General features: G+C 45.1%; 1 protein-coding gene across 9 annotated transcripts in view; it reads left to right on the forward strand.

The window, feature by feature from the left end:
* Window positions 1-10477: 10477 nt before the first annotated feature.
* MEF2A (myocyte enhancer factor 2A) overlaps window positions 10478-14915 on the forward strand; it is an 84345-nt gene continuing 79907 nt past the window's right edge. For 2 of the 9 annotated variants that reach the window (XM_053272233.1, XM_053272236.1), the window contains exon 1: window positions 10482-11081. The gene's annotated coding sequence lies outside the window, so the exon portion shown is untranslated. Of the gene's footprint in view, window positions 11082-11313; window positions 11452-14915 lie in introns of those variants that run through there. The other 7 variants (XM_053272231.1, XM_053272234.1, XM_053272235.1 and 4 more) reach the window with 7 other exon arrangements.

Here is a 14915-nt window from a genome sequence, read left to right on the forward strand (position 1 = left end):
AGATCTTTGGAGACCTCTCAGAACCCCACTTCAGAGGACAGATCAGTGCCAGCAAGGTAACCCTGAGGTTTACGGGTGATACTCCCCATAAGAACATCCTTGTTGTAGCTGTACTTGGGAAACTTCTTTCTTTCTTTCTTTCTTTCTTTCTTTCTTTCTTTCTTTCTTTCTTTCTTTCTTTCTTTCTCTCACTCTCTCTTCCATCCTTCCTTCCTTTCCCAAGCTGTATAATATGCAATAATGAGGATATTAAACACATCCCTCTCTAAATATACATGGCTGTTACATTCTAAAAGGAGCATATATGTGTGGCATGAAAACTTGGGGGACGATACTGTTCTTAACAGAAGCTTGGATTCCGCCCCCCCACTTCCTCCCCCCACCCTGCCTGCTTCTAGGGGTTATTAAAAGAAGGTGGCAAGTGCTCAGAAGGATATGAAAATTAAAAATCATCTGAAGGAAACTCATGAAAAGCTCTGGCTAAGGCTGCTGTCCAAGAATCCCAGCTATGTTATGTCAGAGCATTTAATTGCAAGCTGTACTCTAATGAATGGAAAGATACGGGAAAAAGCAGGAAGTGGAAGGAGCCTGAGAAAATAAAATTCCAATTGCTGCATTGAAGACTGAAACCTCTGCTAATATCCCTGTGTGCACAGTACAGAGTGTTACAAGGAGACATTCAGAGGGTTGCATTCTCCAGCTTTGAACCAGTTGCTCCTTAATACGAGTGATTAATTTTAAAAAAAAAAAAACCCACAGAGGTTCCATGCATAGGCACCAGGGAGACAGGCAGGTTAAGGGCCCCCCAGACAAAAAACTCACCCCTGTTCCCCACCCCAGCCTCACTGCTGGACCCCTGGGGTTACTTGAAGGAAAGACACTTCATGCACAGAGTCCTTTTCTTGGTAATCATTCATCAGTAGAGCAGTTCCCCATGGGCTCATGTCTGTCTGTCTGTGAAAAACCTAGGGTGGGGAAGAGGCATTTGACTCCATCCAAATCAACAGGACTCACTTCAGAGAAAATGTGTTTAGGGTGGAAGTGTTATGGAGTATCATGTTGTACCGCAGGAGGGAAATGACTAGCAAGCCAGAGGTTGCCGGTTCGAATCCCCACTGGTATGTTTCCCAGACTATGGGAAACACCTCTATCGGGCAGCAGTGAGATAGGAAGCTGCTCAAAGGCATCATCTCATACTGCGCGGGAGGAGGTAATGGTCAATCCCTCCTGTATTCTACCAAAAACAACCACAGGGCTCTGTGGGCGCTAGGAGTTGACACCGACTTGACAGCACACTTTACCTTTATTCCCTTTAGAAATCTAAGGTGGGATAAAGGTAGCCCTGACCCTCTGAAGAATTTTTCTTCCCAGTTCAAAGGCTGTCTAGCTGTCTCATTCTAAGCCCTGTCCCCTAATCCCAAAGGTGTGGGGTAAGTATGCTATGGTGACTTGGTGATGTTCTCTGTACATGCCTTGAGACCCTTTGCTCTTCAGTGTTCATCTCATGGGTTCACATTGAGACCTTGCAAGACTTGAACTGAGATTCCAGGAGTTCTTAAACCTGGGTCCCCAGGTGCTTTTGGACTACAATTGATTGTAGCTGGGGGTGATGGGAGTTGTAGTTCAGCAACATCTGGGGCACCAAGGTTGCCTACCCTTGTGTGAAAGGTCCAGCAGCTCTGTGAGAATTCCGAGCCCCATCCTGACATTATGTTGTACCTGCATTGATACGTCTGTACACATGTATAAGTGTTTGTGTGGATGATTGTACCTGTGTTCATTTTAAAATGGTTAGGGTTAGCTCCTCCTGAAATGCAGGACACAGATAGGAAGTGTACTACTATATGTGCGTTCAACATAACATGTGAATAATCGTACCGGATCTGTACCTGTATACATGGTACACAGATTGTACACCTCTTGAACATTTTGTGAATAGGGCTCCAAGAATACTTCTCTCTCTCTCCCTTCCTTCCTTCCTTTTCAGATGCAGGTAAGTAATCAATATAGGTGATACAGCGAGTACAAATTTTTAAAAATGGAGTTAAAAACACACACACCCCACCACCACCACCACCACACACCAAATGTAGCAGCTGACTCTGAAGAACAAATCTGTAATCTGGACTTGGAAGTGTTTGAAAGAGATTTTCTTTTCATTTTTTTTTTTTAACCTGTAACTTCAGTCTGGCAAATGTACCCTCCACCCACATTACAACATTCTTATACAAGCTGTGTCTGATCTAATCTTATGTACTTTGGCCACAAGTCCTGGAAAAGCAAATATTCCCAAGGCAATTGAAATATTGAATGCACTGTATAATAGTGCAGCAGCATTAAGCGGTTCATGAAGGGGAGTTGGTGGAGCTTACTTATGGTTAGTCAGCACTACAGAAGGGGAAAGCAAGCATTTTTTAGTTTCTAGTTGCTTGTCAATTGCACCACAAAGCAAATCGTCTTCTGTGCAGGCAATGGGCGGGGTTGTCTTTTCCATGAGGAGGATGAGGTGCAAGGCAGGGATGACTCCAAGGCGTGGTAAAGGGGTAGTGGGCACTCCGCAAAAATATTTCCCACCCACCCCTTTCACTCCTTTATCCAGCAGACTAGAATTTTATAGCAAAGTGGCAGATAATACAGCCATAGTATGTTATGGCCCTATCATCTATCTATATATTTAATTATCTAAGGCATACCCGTGGCTAATCCTGTGTGTAGCAGCTCTCGCGAGAGTTCGTGAGCAAAAGCGCCAGATTGGGTAGTGGGGATTGCATATGCAGATAGGGAGGAGGAGCCTGTGAGAGCAGAAGCACTATGGTGATTGGGCAGTGGGGATTCCATATGCAGATAGGGAGGAGGAGCATGTGATGGTTAAGGTCAGTTGGAATCTCTCTCTATAAAAGGATAGTGGGCAGGGGTCTGTGAAGAGAGGGGTCATGAGGGAGGAAAAAGCCCCTTTAGGAGAAAGGAGGCTGCTGTCGTGTGAATTAGATGAGGAAACATGATGAACAAGATCTGTTAACTCAGGAAGGGACAGAGAGAGAGAAAGAAAGAAAAAAGAAGAGAGGGGAAGACAGAGGGGGAAAGCGAGTGGAGGAGAGAGAAATAGAGGGGAAGAGAGATAGAAGGAAGGGTGAGGAATGGGCCTGAGCCTGTCAGTGGCCTGAGGAGAATGAGTGGCCATGGTGGCGGCAGCAAGGGAGGGCCCAGTCAACTACTGCTGCTGTTTGGGCCATTGGCGGAGGGAGGCATGCATGCAAGAGATGAGCCCAGTACTGTCAGCGGCCTGGGGGGGAATGAGCGGCTATGGCAGTGGCGGCAGCGAGGAAGAGCCCGGTCAACCAGGTGGCTCAGAGGTAAAACTGCCGCCCTGTAACCAGAAGGTTACAAGTTCGATCCTGACCAGGGGCTCAGGGTTGACTCAGCCTTCCATCCTTCCGAGGTCGGTAAAATGAGTACCCAGAATGTTGAAGGCAATATGCTAAATCATTGTAAACCGCTTAGAGAGCTCCGGCTATAGAGCAGTATATAAATGTAAGTGCTATTGCTATTGCTATTGCTGCCGCTCCTGTGGGGAGGAGCAGGAGCAGGGCTCGGATGAGGGTGGGGAGGTCTCTGGGGATAGAGGGCTGCAGCTTGGCCAATAGGTGCCAGCAACGCTGCGGCCATGACCAAAAGGAGTGAGGGGGATGGAGTAAAGGGATGGAGGAGTGACCAAGAGGGGAGAGGGGGATGGAAGCAATGGGATGGAGGAGCAGGAGCAGGAGTGGGGCTCAGGTGAGGTGGAGAGATCTCTGAGGGGAGGGGGGCTGTGGCAGGGGGTGAGGGGAGCAATCAAGTACTAGCGCACAGATGCTCTGCATGGGTTAAGCTAGTTTGAATGAATTGTTTCAAAAGGTCTCTAAGACACCTCATTCACTCACTCCTCTACCCCAGAACAAGCTGGAGAAGCCATTGCAGCCAGGGAGACAGAGACTTCTCCAGCCTCCCAGGAGCCTCCCAGGAGCCGGGTCAACCCCTTGGCTTCCTTCCTGGCCCGGAGGTCTTGGGCGCTGCAACCACTGCCTCGACAACCTGGCCTGAGAAAGCCTAGCGCACACCTGCAGACTGGGTGGAGGTGTCAATATCGACCTTAGCCTCAGGCAGCAAAATGTCTTAGGATGCCCCACTCAGTCCCAACAGCATCTTTTAGCTTCTAGCCTTCTCTGAAAGCTTAGGGTGAACAGTCTGGGATAGGATTCCAGGATGCAAGTTAACCCCTGCTAACTTGGCATAGAGGCACCTTCTAACGTGGTGATTCTCTTTATTGAGCAGGGGGAGAGTAACTGGCCCTATCTACCCCCAGCCTAGTACCTCCAGTGACTGTTGCTGGGGTCTATCTTATGTTTCTTTTTAGACTGTGAGCCCTTTGGGGACAGGGAACCATCTTATTTATTTGTTATTTCTCTGTGTAAACCGCCCTGAGCCATTTTTGGAAGGGCGGTATAGAAATCAAATTAATAATAATAATAATAATTTTGCGATGATATCTATAATAACAACAATATTGATAATAAAATTCAGCCATCCCAGGTCCTTGGGAAGGACTCGATGTCTAGATAAAACAACCCAGTCAATAACACCTGTCTGACTGTGTAAACAAGAAATAATAATAAATTAATACTGTAGCCCCAATCTGCGTCCAGACCAGGGGAAACTCTTTCCATACCCTGCACTGCAAAATAAGGCAAAAGTAGGAATTCCAACTGGTCCTCCTGCATAAGCTAAATCTGAACTTTAAGAAGTGTGAATTCTACATTCGTAGAAGCAATTCCATTACACCTATTACACAGTGGTAAAGCACAGAGTGGACACACCCCACATAAAACATTAGGCTGGACCAAAAAAACAAAACCCCCACACTGAAGATGACTCAAACAAACCCTGAGCTCTTTCAAGCAGAATGGGAAATTCCCTGATTTAAATGTTGCCAGAAGCTTTATTATTAGAGACTTTTTAAAAAAAAATTATGGCTGGCAAGGGTCCAAGCAACTGGAAATCTAAGTGGAAAATTATGAAGATAGCTGCGTAGTTATGAACGTGCCTGTGCTATGCAACGTTAGAGTGATTTTGAGTCTCTGCGCATGATGCAATGTGTATGAAAAAAGGGTTATCCATAGTTCTGCACATCCAGGGATATAGTATGTAGCCTGGATTCCCAGACAGTACATCTTAAGCTTTCAGAGAAGGCTGGAAGCTGAACTCCACATTTGTTTACCACCATGGAACACCATCTTGAAAGAAAGACTATGGCTAATTTGCATAATATTTGCATGCATATGCTGGAGGCAACAGCAATATGACACATGAGCCATGTACCCTTGACTCTGCTCTATGTTGGAAAACAATCTGAAGCAATTGAAATGACATGTGTTGAGAAGCGTGACAAGTTCCCCTTCACCAGCTGAGACTTCCAGCCAAGAGCTTTTGTAGTGCTATCACTTAATGGGCAAAATCATACAACAGCTCCTGTAAAAGATGGCAGTTTATTTAGGAACTATTTTAGACAACTTTTAGTCTAGTTTATGAGATTACCCACCTTTCTGTTTCCGTGTGTGCGCGCGTTTCTCTTTATCAGCTGCTTACAGTGCCTGGGTTGCTTTGAACCACATTTGGTACAAGTGTAGAGACATATAGGGACACCTCAACAGCGTAGTCTGTGATGATGTCATCCACTCCAATTCTAGATGGTGGATGCGTGAACGTCTGAGGCGCAGGTCTGAGGCACAACTTATGAACCAACAAACCAATTTGGACCAAATTTGGTACAGTTGTAGGGACACGTTGGGGCACCTCAGTGGAGTAATTTGTAATGATATAATCCACCCCAATTCAAGATGGCGAATGCATGAACATTAGAGATGGAAGTGGGCTAACTTGTGAGGATGGTAATTATCAGTAAAGATCAATCAATCAATCAATCAATCAATCAATCAATTAATTCAGTTTCTATACTGCCCTTCCAAAAATGGCTCAGGGCGGTTTACACAGAGAAATAATACATAAATAAGATGGATCCCTGTCCCCAAAGGGCTCACAATATAGAAAGAAACAAGATAGACACCAGCATCAGTCACTGGACGTACTGTGCTGGGGGTGGAGAGGGCCAGTTACTCTCCCCCTGCTCAATAAAGAGAACCACCATGTTTAAAAAGTGCCTCTTTGCCCAGTTAGCAGGGGTTAGTGAAAGGAACTAACCGTGAAAGGAAAGTAGGGAGATTAGTTCTTACCAGAACTTCTTGTTAAAGAAGTTCCTCTTAAAGAAGAAGGAGGAGAGTAACTGGCCCTATTCACCCCCAGCACAGTACCTCCAGTGACTGTTGCTGGTGTCTATCTTGTGTTCTTTTAGATTGTGAGCCCTTTGGGGACAGGGATCCATCTTATTTATGTGTTATTTCTCTGTGTAATGTTCCCTGAGCCATTTTTGGAAGGGCGGTATAGAAATATAATAATAATAATAATAATAATAATAATAATAATAATAATAATAATAATAATAAAAGAGAAATAGGCACACTATGATGAAACACAGATCTCCATCTTAGCTCAAGAATGTCTTACACTTACATGCCCTTCCTTTTGTGACTGAATGAGGACAAGTCTTGCTTTTTGTCATTGAAGGGACAGAGCCATCAAGCTACACTCTTTTCCACAATAGGTAACCGCTCTAAACCAGACCTACTTTTAGACGTGTGTAAGTTCAGAACCATTAAGGAGGTAGAACCTCCAGTTTCGAGGGAAAACCAAAACTGTTTTTAAAAAACAGTTCAGGTTTAATTATTTCAGAAAGTGTCTCTTGACTTACTATGATGGCCTACATTTTATATAAGCAAACTCTTGCTTGATTCAAAAACAAGTTAAAAAGATGACTGTCTAATTGTTTTAGAATGCTAATGTTGTTCTTTACCAGTATCGAGAATGCTGGACATCTGGTGACTGACAACTCTCTGCCTATCAAATTTTGCACTATTTGCCGATTTGATTTGTCAACATCTTTGGCCACCCACTGAAGCACACATTGGCATGTTGTGTACCGTTAACAGAATTTGCTTTTTTCTTTTCTTTTCTCCAATGATGTCATCTTGTGAACATTCTGAAAGCTAAGTTAGCAAAGTATTGCCTCAATGAGGAATAATATAAAGCTAGCATGCAGCAGGAAGGAAGAGAGGGGGGAAATGGATTGTTTATCCAGGATAAAAGCAACAAGTTTAGCTTTTCCCAATGTGGGCATGAAGTGACAGGGAGAAAACATGGCAACCACGATGTTTTTGTTCATAAGGTAGTTTGTAATGGCATTTAAAGGCTTGCAAATGCAGCCACTTTTTGGAGCAGGGACCAGGAAAGGATGGCTGGACAGGCAACCAGTTGTGGGGAGATGAGGTGTGAGAGGGTGAAAATATGCAGCACTCCCCTCCGGCTTACTCCATTTATTGTTAAAGACTCTCTACCTCTGCTTTATATGTCCTTCTTAAGGGTTATTTTTCTTACTTTTTTAAAAAAAGTCTCTTTTAGTATTTGTTTATCTGCAAAGCCTTCACTAAGGTGACTGAAATGTTTTGCAGCAAACATAAAATCAACATCAACAAATCAATTCAAACACCAAAATAAAAACAACACAGCACTTAAAAAAAAATTGTTCTGTCAGTGGCAGAAATTGAGCACTCAATGGCTACTGGCCACTATCTTGCTCTATTCATAATGCTCTGGAATGATGTAGTAAAAGTTTAAAAAAAACACACAAAGCAGTGTAGTAGAAGTATTATTATTTTTTTAAAGTGAGGAGTACCAGAAAAAATGGGGGTAAGGCAGACACACCACTGGCACCCCACAAATGTTCAGCGGACACTCCCATATAAAAGGGACTTTGGGCTCAGACCTGGAGCTGGCCACACAATCTGCTTTGTCTCTTAGATAGGGAACAAAATCATATTATATTCAACTAGCTTTGAGTACCCGGCATTGCTTGAGTTGATGGTGCGAGTTTTTCTTTGTTATTACTGTTATTACTGTTATTATTGTTCTGTGGATCTACCTGATGTATATCCATCTGTCTGTCTGTGGGAGGTGGTTGTCAGGGTTTCTGGGTAAAACCCCATGTTACTTGTAGGGTCCTAGGCAGTCACTGTGCTAAGTTTGGTCCCGATAGCTCAAAGGGTGTGGGGAAAGTAGGGGGCAGTTTTATATATAGAGATTTTTTGTAGGCGGCTGGGCTGCATTTATTTTTATTTTTTATTTTTACATTTCTATATCGCTCTTCCTCCAAGGAGCCCAGAGAGGTGTACATGGTTATGTGTACCCTCAAACAACCGTGTGAGGTAGGTTAGGCTGAGAGATACATGACTGGCCCAGAGTCACCCAGTGAGTTTCATGGCTGAATGGGGATTTGAACTCAGGTCTCCATGATCCTAGTCCAACACTCTAACCACAACACCATGCAGTGAGCTGGTGAGGTTATTGACCATCCAGAATCAGCCTGGAATCCATAAGAATCAACACAGATCTCCAGGTCATGGCTGAAAACAATCCTGGAGAAATGAATGGTTTGATAGTTTGATCTATCCCAATGTTTGGGGGAAACATTTTGCAGGAAGCCCTTCTAGCTGGGTAGGCCCCAAGGCTGTAGGGCTGCTCTAAAGGCATGGAAACCTAAACACACACAGGGCAATAAAGTGCCCTTTGAGCCTTGATGGATGGATTGATTGATTGAGTGCCATCAAGTCGGTGTCGACTCTTAGCGACCACATAGATTCTCTCCAGGATGATCTGTCTTCAACTTGGCCTTGAAGGTCTCTCAGTGGTGTATTCATTGCTTTCGTCATCGGGTCTATCCACCTTGCTGCTGGTCGTCCTCTTCTTTTGTTTCCTTCAACTTTTCCCAGCATGATGGGCTTGTCAAGGGTGCTGGGTCTTCACATAATGTGTCTGAAGTAGGATAGTTTGAGCCTGGTCATTTGTGCCGTTGAGTGAAAATTCTGGATTGATGTGTTCTATGATCCATTTGTTTGTTTTCCTGGCTGTCCACAGTATCCTCAAAAGTCTTCTCCAGCACCAAGGTTCAAAAGCATCAATGCTTTTTCTATCTTGCTTCTTCAAAGAGAGGAGAGCTGGTCTTGTGGTGGTAGCAAGCATGACTTGTCCCCTTAGCTAAGTAGGAGCCACCCTAGTTGCATATGAATGGGAGACTAGAAGTGTGAGCACTGCAAGATATTCCCTTCAGGGGACAGGGCTGCTCTGGGAAGAGCATCTGCATGCAGAATTTTCCAAGTTCCCTTCCTGGCATCCGGAGAAAGATTCCTGGCTGCAACCTTGGAGAAGCCACTGCCAGTCTGTGAAGACAGTACTGAGTTAGATGAACCAATGGTCCGACTCAGTATATGGCAGCTTCCTGTGTTCCTATGTATGTTCCTGAAGTCCAGCTTTCGCATCCATAGAATGTCACGGGGAAGACCATTGTCAGAACAATTCTAATCTTTGTAGGTGTAGACATGTCATGGCATCTAAATATCTTTTCCAAGGCATTCTTTGCAACCCTACCAAGTGCTAGTCTGGGGCGTATGTCTTGACGGTTGGAGGCTTTACTGTTGACCAGGTGCTTTATTATGAACTGAATTTATTAGAAAACTAGTGCAAAAGGTACATCTCTCACAGTGATGTGCTCTGAGGATAAATAAGGTGAAATGCGTGGCACAACTACCCCTGCACCTACAAAAATGCAATCATTTTTATTTCATTCTTATCCACACCACTAATAAACGGCTTTTCTCTGAACTGGAAATGGTTAGGAGGAGAGTTTGCCCTTGTGATAGGAGCGACGTGATTGGCTGGTGTCTTGCGAACAGCACCGCCCTCGCTCCATTCCTAACCAATCACATCCCTCCTTTCACACCTTAACTATTCCCCGCGTTCCGAGGACGGCTTGTGAATGGCGCGCGTGTAACAAAAGTAATGCGGTGTGTAGGTGTGTGTGTGAAGGGCACGAAGGGTGCGTTTGGTCACTGAGACAAAAAGCTCCTAAATGGATCTCGCCCCCTAAGGGTGGCAGGACGATAAGTTTCCGTCACGCTCCCAATGTAACCAATCCCCGCCGACAGACAATGAGGGAGGAGGGACGCTTCTGCGCATGCGCTTCTGCTCCGTGGACCGCGCGGCTATGCGTCACTCGCTTGCTGGAGGAAAAAGAGAAGGCAGCGAGGACGCTTTCCGCGCCTGCGCGCAGCCCTTCACACGCTCGAGACCCGTCAAGGACTGTGCCGTGCAGCGCCACACTGCTTTCAAGTTTCGATTGGCCACTCGCTACCCTCTGTACGGCGCTCTGATTGGACCTGCTAACCTGTCAAGCAGAGGCCAGCGGGATCCGCCCACTAACATTTCGCTGATTGGCCGACAGCTTGTTTTGCCCCTTTCCCTTGTTTCCCGGTTGGCTCTTGATCATCTGAGATCCCGCCTGCTGCCCAATCAGCAAGCGGCGAAAAGAAAAGGGCGGCCTGACGCTGCGGTGAACGTAAGAAGGCCGAGCCGCTCCCCTCCGGAGAAGCAAAATATAGTCCCGTGGCCGGTGCCCCTTTCGGCGGAAAAAGAAATCAATAGGAGATTGCCTTAATAGGCACATTGAGCCCTTTTTAAAAAACCCTTCGTTGTGACGGAAAATCACTTTTGAGCCTGTGAGGCGACGGAGGGAAGCGGGGGGGGGAGGTGTGAGTTGAGCGGCGGAAGAACACGAGGAGCGAAGAGATTGTTGTGAGTCGCCTTGTCCTCCCGTCCGCCTTAAAAAAAGAAAGAAAGAAAAAAAGCGAAAGAGGCCCCCACCTTTGGTGGTGGGGGGAGGAGGAGGAGGAGTGGAAGTAGTTCCGGCCGCGCCTTGGTTGCGTCTCCTAAAAATAGCGCCCGGTGGATATCCCTCCGCCGGCGTCAGCGCTCGCTTTGGGAGGCGGCGGAGCAGCAGCAGCAGCAGCAGCTGCGGAGGAAGACAGAAGCGACGAGAGGGAGGAAAAAGAAGAAGAAGAGCCAGGGGAGGGGGCGAGAGGGCAAGAGGAGGCGGCCGGCGGGTGAGTAAGGGGCCAGGGAGTCAGACTGGCTGCGTTGGGTGGGGGGTGGTGGAGGAAGATGAAGAACTGGGGGCCAAGGGTTTGAGGGTGGGGGCAGCTGATCCTGCCCTCCCAGTATCCCCCAAGTCATGAAGGGGATGGAGTTGGGGGGCTGGGGAGGCAAGAGCCCACTGCAGGGCAGCAGGGACTCTTCCTCCGCCGCCGCCCCCCTCCCCAAATCCAGCTCAAATAGTTGGAAGTGGGGATGCCAGGGGTGGGCTGAGCGGGGTCAACAAACCAACCCAAGGCGAGATGATCTACAGTGGTGGGGTGCAACTTTAAAGAAGCCTACATTCATTTAAGACTTCTCCACATCGTCCACTTGTACACGGTATCTTTACATATATTGACGCCAGTGGTCTGTTAAACGCCTTGCCCATTATATGTCTGCTTTGTTAATCAGCAATATATTTGTAGTATTCTTTTCTTCTTACTAACTGCATCCTTCCGGGTTCCAGATAATACTTGTATGGAGTTCTGTTTGCAGCTTCAAAAAATCGTCTCTCTCTCTGTGTTTATTACCCCCCCCCCCCCCTTTTTCCACCTTTCTACTCAAAAGCCTTCGAGGCAGCTTTTCGAGTGACGGAAGATTGTATTAGAGATAATTGGGGTGGTTATAGATGGGCAAAAATTAAGGGTATTGCCACAGTATGTTAAGACGCAAGGACAGATAATAACATTTAGCTGATGGTGGAAGCTCAGGGGAAGAGGAATGGCTCTGGATTCTTTTCAGATCATGTAGATCTCTCCCCCCCCCCCAAGTATCTCTTATTCTTATCAGAGCAACTGAGGAAGGCAGAAGCTGAGACATTTTGCTTTATATTATCTCTACCTGTGTTACCTTATTCACTGCAAATAGTGATCAACTGCATCCTTCTAGGATCCAGAACCTACTTGTCTGAATACCTGTTCGTTGCTCTAATTTTTGTATATACATGAAAATCTTTGTGTGTGTGTGTGAATACACGTGATGTTTTAAACATGTAGGTAGGTAACATGCATGTATTCATAATAAGCAGGTAATTTTAACAACCTTGTATCTGTAACATAACATCTTTTGACAAGATGTTTTTGTCAGATTAGAGCCTAGGGTCACTTTTTGGTGAGGGCGGTGGAACTGAGTTTCCATTGTGAGAGCAAATAATGGCTGAAGGGAGACGTGGTGCCTGCTAGTTCTGTGCATCTCTTTACTCCCATCCTTTTTCCTTATAGAACTTACTGGGGATTGGAAGATGTCTTGTTTCCTGCTTTTCTGTTCAGACCAAGACTCACACGGAAGCTTTTGAATATGTTAACACTGAAGGGGGGGAAAAGTCTTCTAAGACTTATTTTTTTTCTGTGCTGGAATTAAGAATGCTTCCTTTTTTGGATGGATTGGGAAGTAAGATGTATTCTCCCCCCTCCTCCAGGTGATAGATTTTGAGGACATGAGACGAGGGTGGGGAAGGAAGGAAGGATGTAAGCAGTTGCCTTGTTGACAGAATCATGTTCCCGCTGGCAGACTGTTAATTCCCTCAGTACTGTCCTGGTGATATTGCTCTTTGAGATATTGCTACCCCCTGGCCCTAGCTTGCGGGGCTGAGGAGAGATAGTTATGCATTGAGTGAGTGAAGTGTTGGAACAAAAGGTTAGAAGGTATACTTCCCTCCCCTCCCCACCCCACCATGGTTGTGATGGTGGGACACCAAGTGGGATTCTTGGTGGATGAACACAAGAGTGCTGGTTCAGGTTCTGAAGAAAAGTGGATTTGAAGTAGGGCACGTTTTAGGTGTCGGAAGAATCTCAAGAACTTCCTGAATCCTCCCTACTTGTGAGTGAGATATGGACACGTATCTGGAATACTGGCACCAGAAATGTAAGCGGTGGAGACCTGATGTTTTTGTGTTCCGGGGCCAGGCCTTCAGGAACTGACTCGGTCAGTGATAATGGGACAGAAGATATGGCTGCCCCATCCATGCTGAGTAAAGAGAGAGGATATAGTTCTTCTTGGCTGTCTCCTGTGTTTGCTTAAAAGTTAAGAGCTGTCCTGGATTAATGGCAGGTTTTGACTGGAAATATTTGTCCACATCCTGTAAGATCAATACAGATACCTGTTTTGTAAGTGGTGGGGAAGACTACCATGGAAACAGATTTTCTTGCCAGACAATTGTATATGAGATGCTGCTGTAAAAGTGTTGGCTACTGTTGGCAAACTTCGGAGAAAGGTTGCACTTCAAAAGGGCAAACTGCACTTTTAAGCCTTATTTTGACTGCCAGCTCAGAAAGCGAGGCTACAAAGGAATAGAGTGCTCTTTATCAATGCAAAACAACAACTCCCTTTCTGAGGTTAGCTCAGCTTTTGAAGATAGACTTTTCCAACATATTTTTCCTGTTTTTATAAGGACCCTGCTAATGATAAGGGATGAGTATAGAAGGCAAAGTGTTCAGCAAGTAGTTCATCTTCATTTGACATTCTAAGGACATGGTAGTTAGGATTCTCAAATCGGTGTGAAACACGTGCAAGGCCTTAACTTGGATGTTGTTTTGTTTAGCCTAGTGTTTGTTTTGTTTGCAAAGCTCTTGGGGCAAACAATAGGAAGTGAATAAAAGGGAGAAGTAAATTTCCACCATTGGCAAGGAATACTGTTGTAAACAACACCAGCCCTGCCAAAGCAGAAGAGCATTGGATATAATCTTTTTCTTCTCTCTCTCTCTTTTTTTTTTGACATGACATTTGGTCCAAAATCTTAAGCAGCCAAAGTATGTGATCTGCGGCTTCCTAAGCCCATCAGGCAGATGTGTTCTTGTATAGCACACACAAGCATCTTAGTGCATGACTTTGGCATACTCCAGAGCTGCTTCTTCTGATGGACTATTGAAAGGTAGCTTGCCACATTTTCCAAGACTGCTTGTGAAGGTGCTTCTAGCAGTTTTTAATATACAGCCCCAAAGGAGGAGCAGCAGCAGCACTTATTTTTATTGGCTAGCAGTGGCTTAAAATATTTTTGTTTGCTCTGTGTCTCAGTGCGAACTGTAAGATTTCTTTTTAGGGGGCATGGGTTTTTGTTTTTTTTAGGCTAGCTGCTAATATACAGACTAATACCAAGTTAAAATAGTTTGCTTGTGTTATTTCTAACTGCTCTGAAATAGCTGCAGACTTATTTAAATTTAAGATGATCAATCTAAACTTCAGTAGTTGGAAGACTAACTTGGATTTAATGCTGAAAATTTAAGATTTCAGTAGATTAAATGTTTGGGGTGGAAATGGCTAAGGGAAAAATTAAAACATAAATGCATCTAGAAAACTTGGAAGCAAATGACTTTTAAATGTAGCGGACTTGCATCTTGTCTAGAGAAGGAGGAGTAAAATGGGGAGATGATAAACTAATTTAGATTATAAGGCATAGCTTGGAAAATATGCTCAAGCATTGGTCATCATAAAAGTAAACTCAGTATTGTAGTTTGAAACACTACTCTAAATGGGGAGGCATCCCGCATTAGTTGGGGTGTGGGAATGTGAGCAATTCTACATGTTTTATTGGTAATAAACAGGCCTGCAAACAGTTGACGCTGGGTGTTTCTTAGAGTGTGGTTGTAGTTCCACTGAAAGTGGATAGCGACACACGAGTCCCTCACTACTAGTGCCCAGTGACCCTCATGCTAGAAGTGAAATGATGCGCATGTTTGAGGTGTGTGTGGGGGAGCATTATTCCCTTTAAGGTGTCTTGATACTGCCACCCAGAACAAAACTTATTCCGTGCACAGATGGAAAAAAATTAGAGAACACCGTCAAGGGGGAAAGAAGAGGAATTGAGA

Source organism: Hemicordylus capensis, chromosome 10 (genome assembly GCF_027244095.1).
Source record: "Hemicordylus capensis ecotype Gifberg chromosome 10, rHemCap1.1.pri, whole genome shotgun sequence".
Taxonomy (NCBI): domain Eukaryota; kingdom Metazoa; phylum Chordata; class Lepidosauria; order Squamata; family Cordylidae; genus Hemicordylus; species Hemicordylus capensis.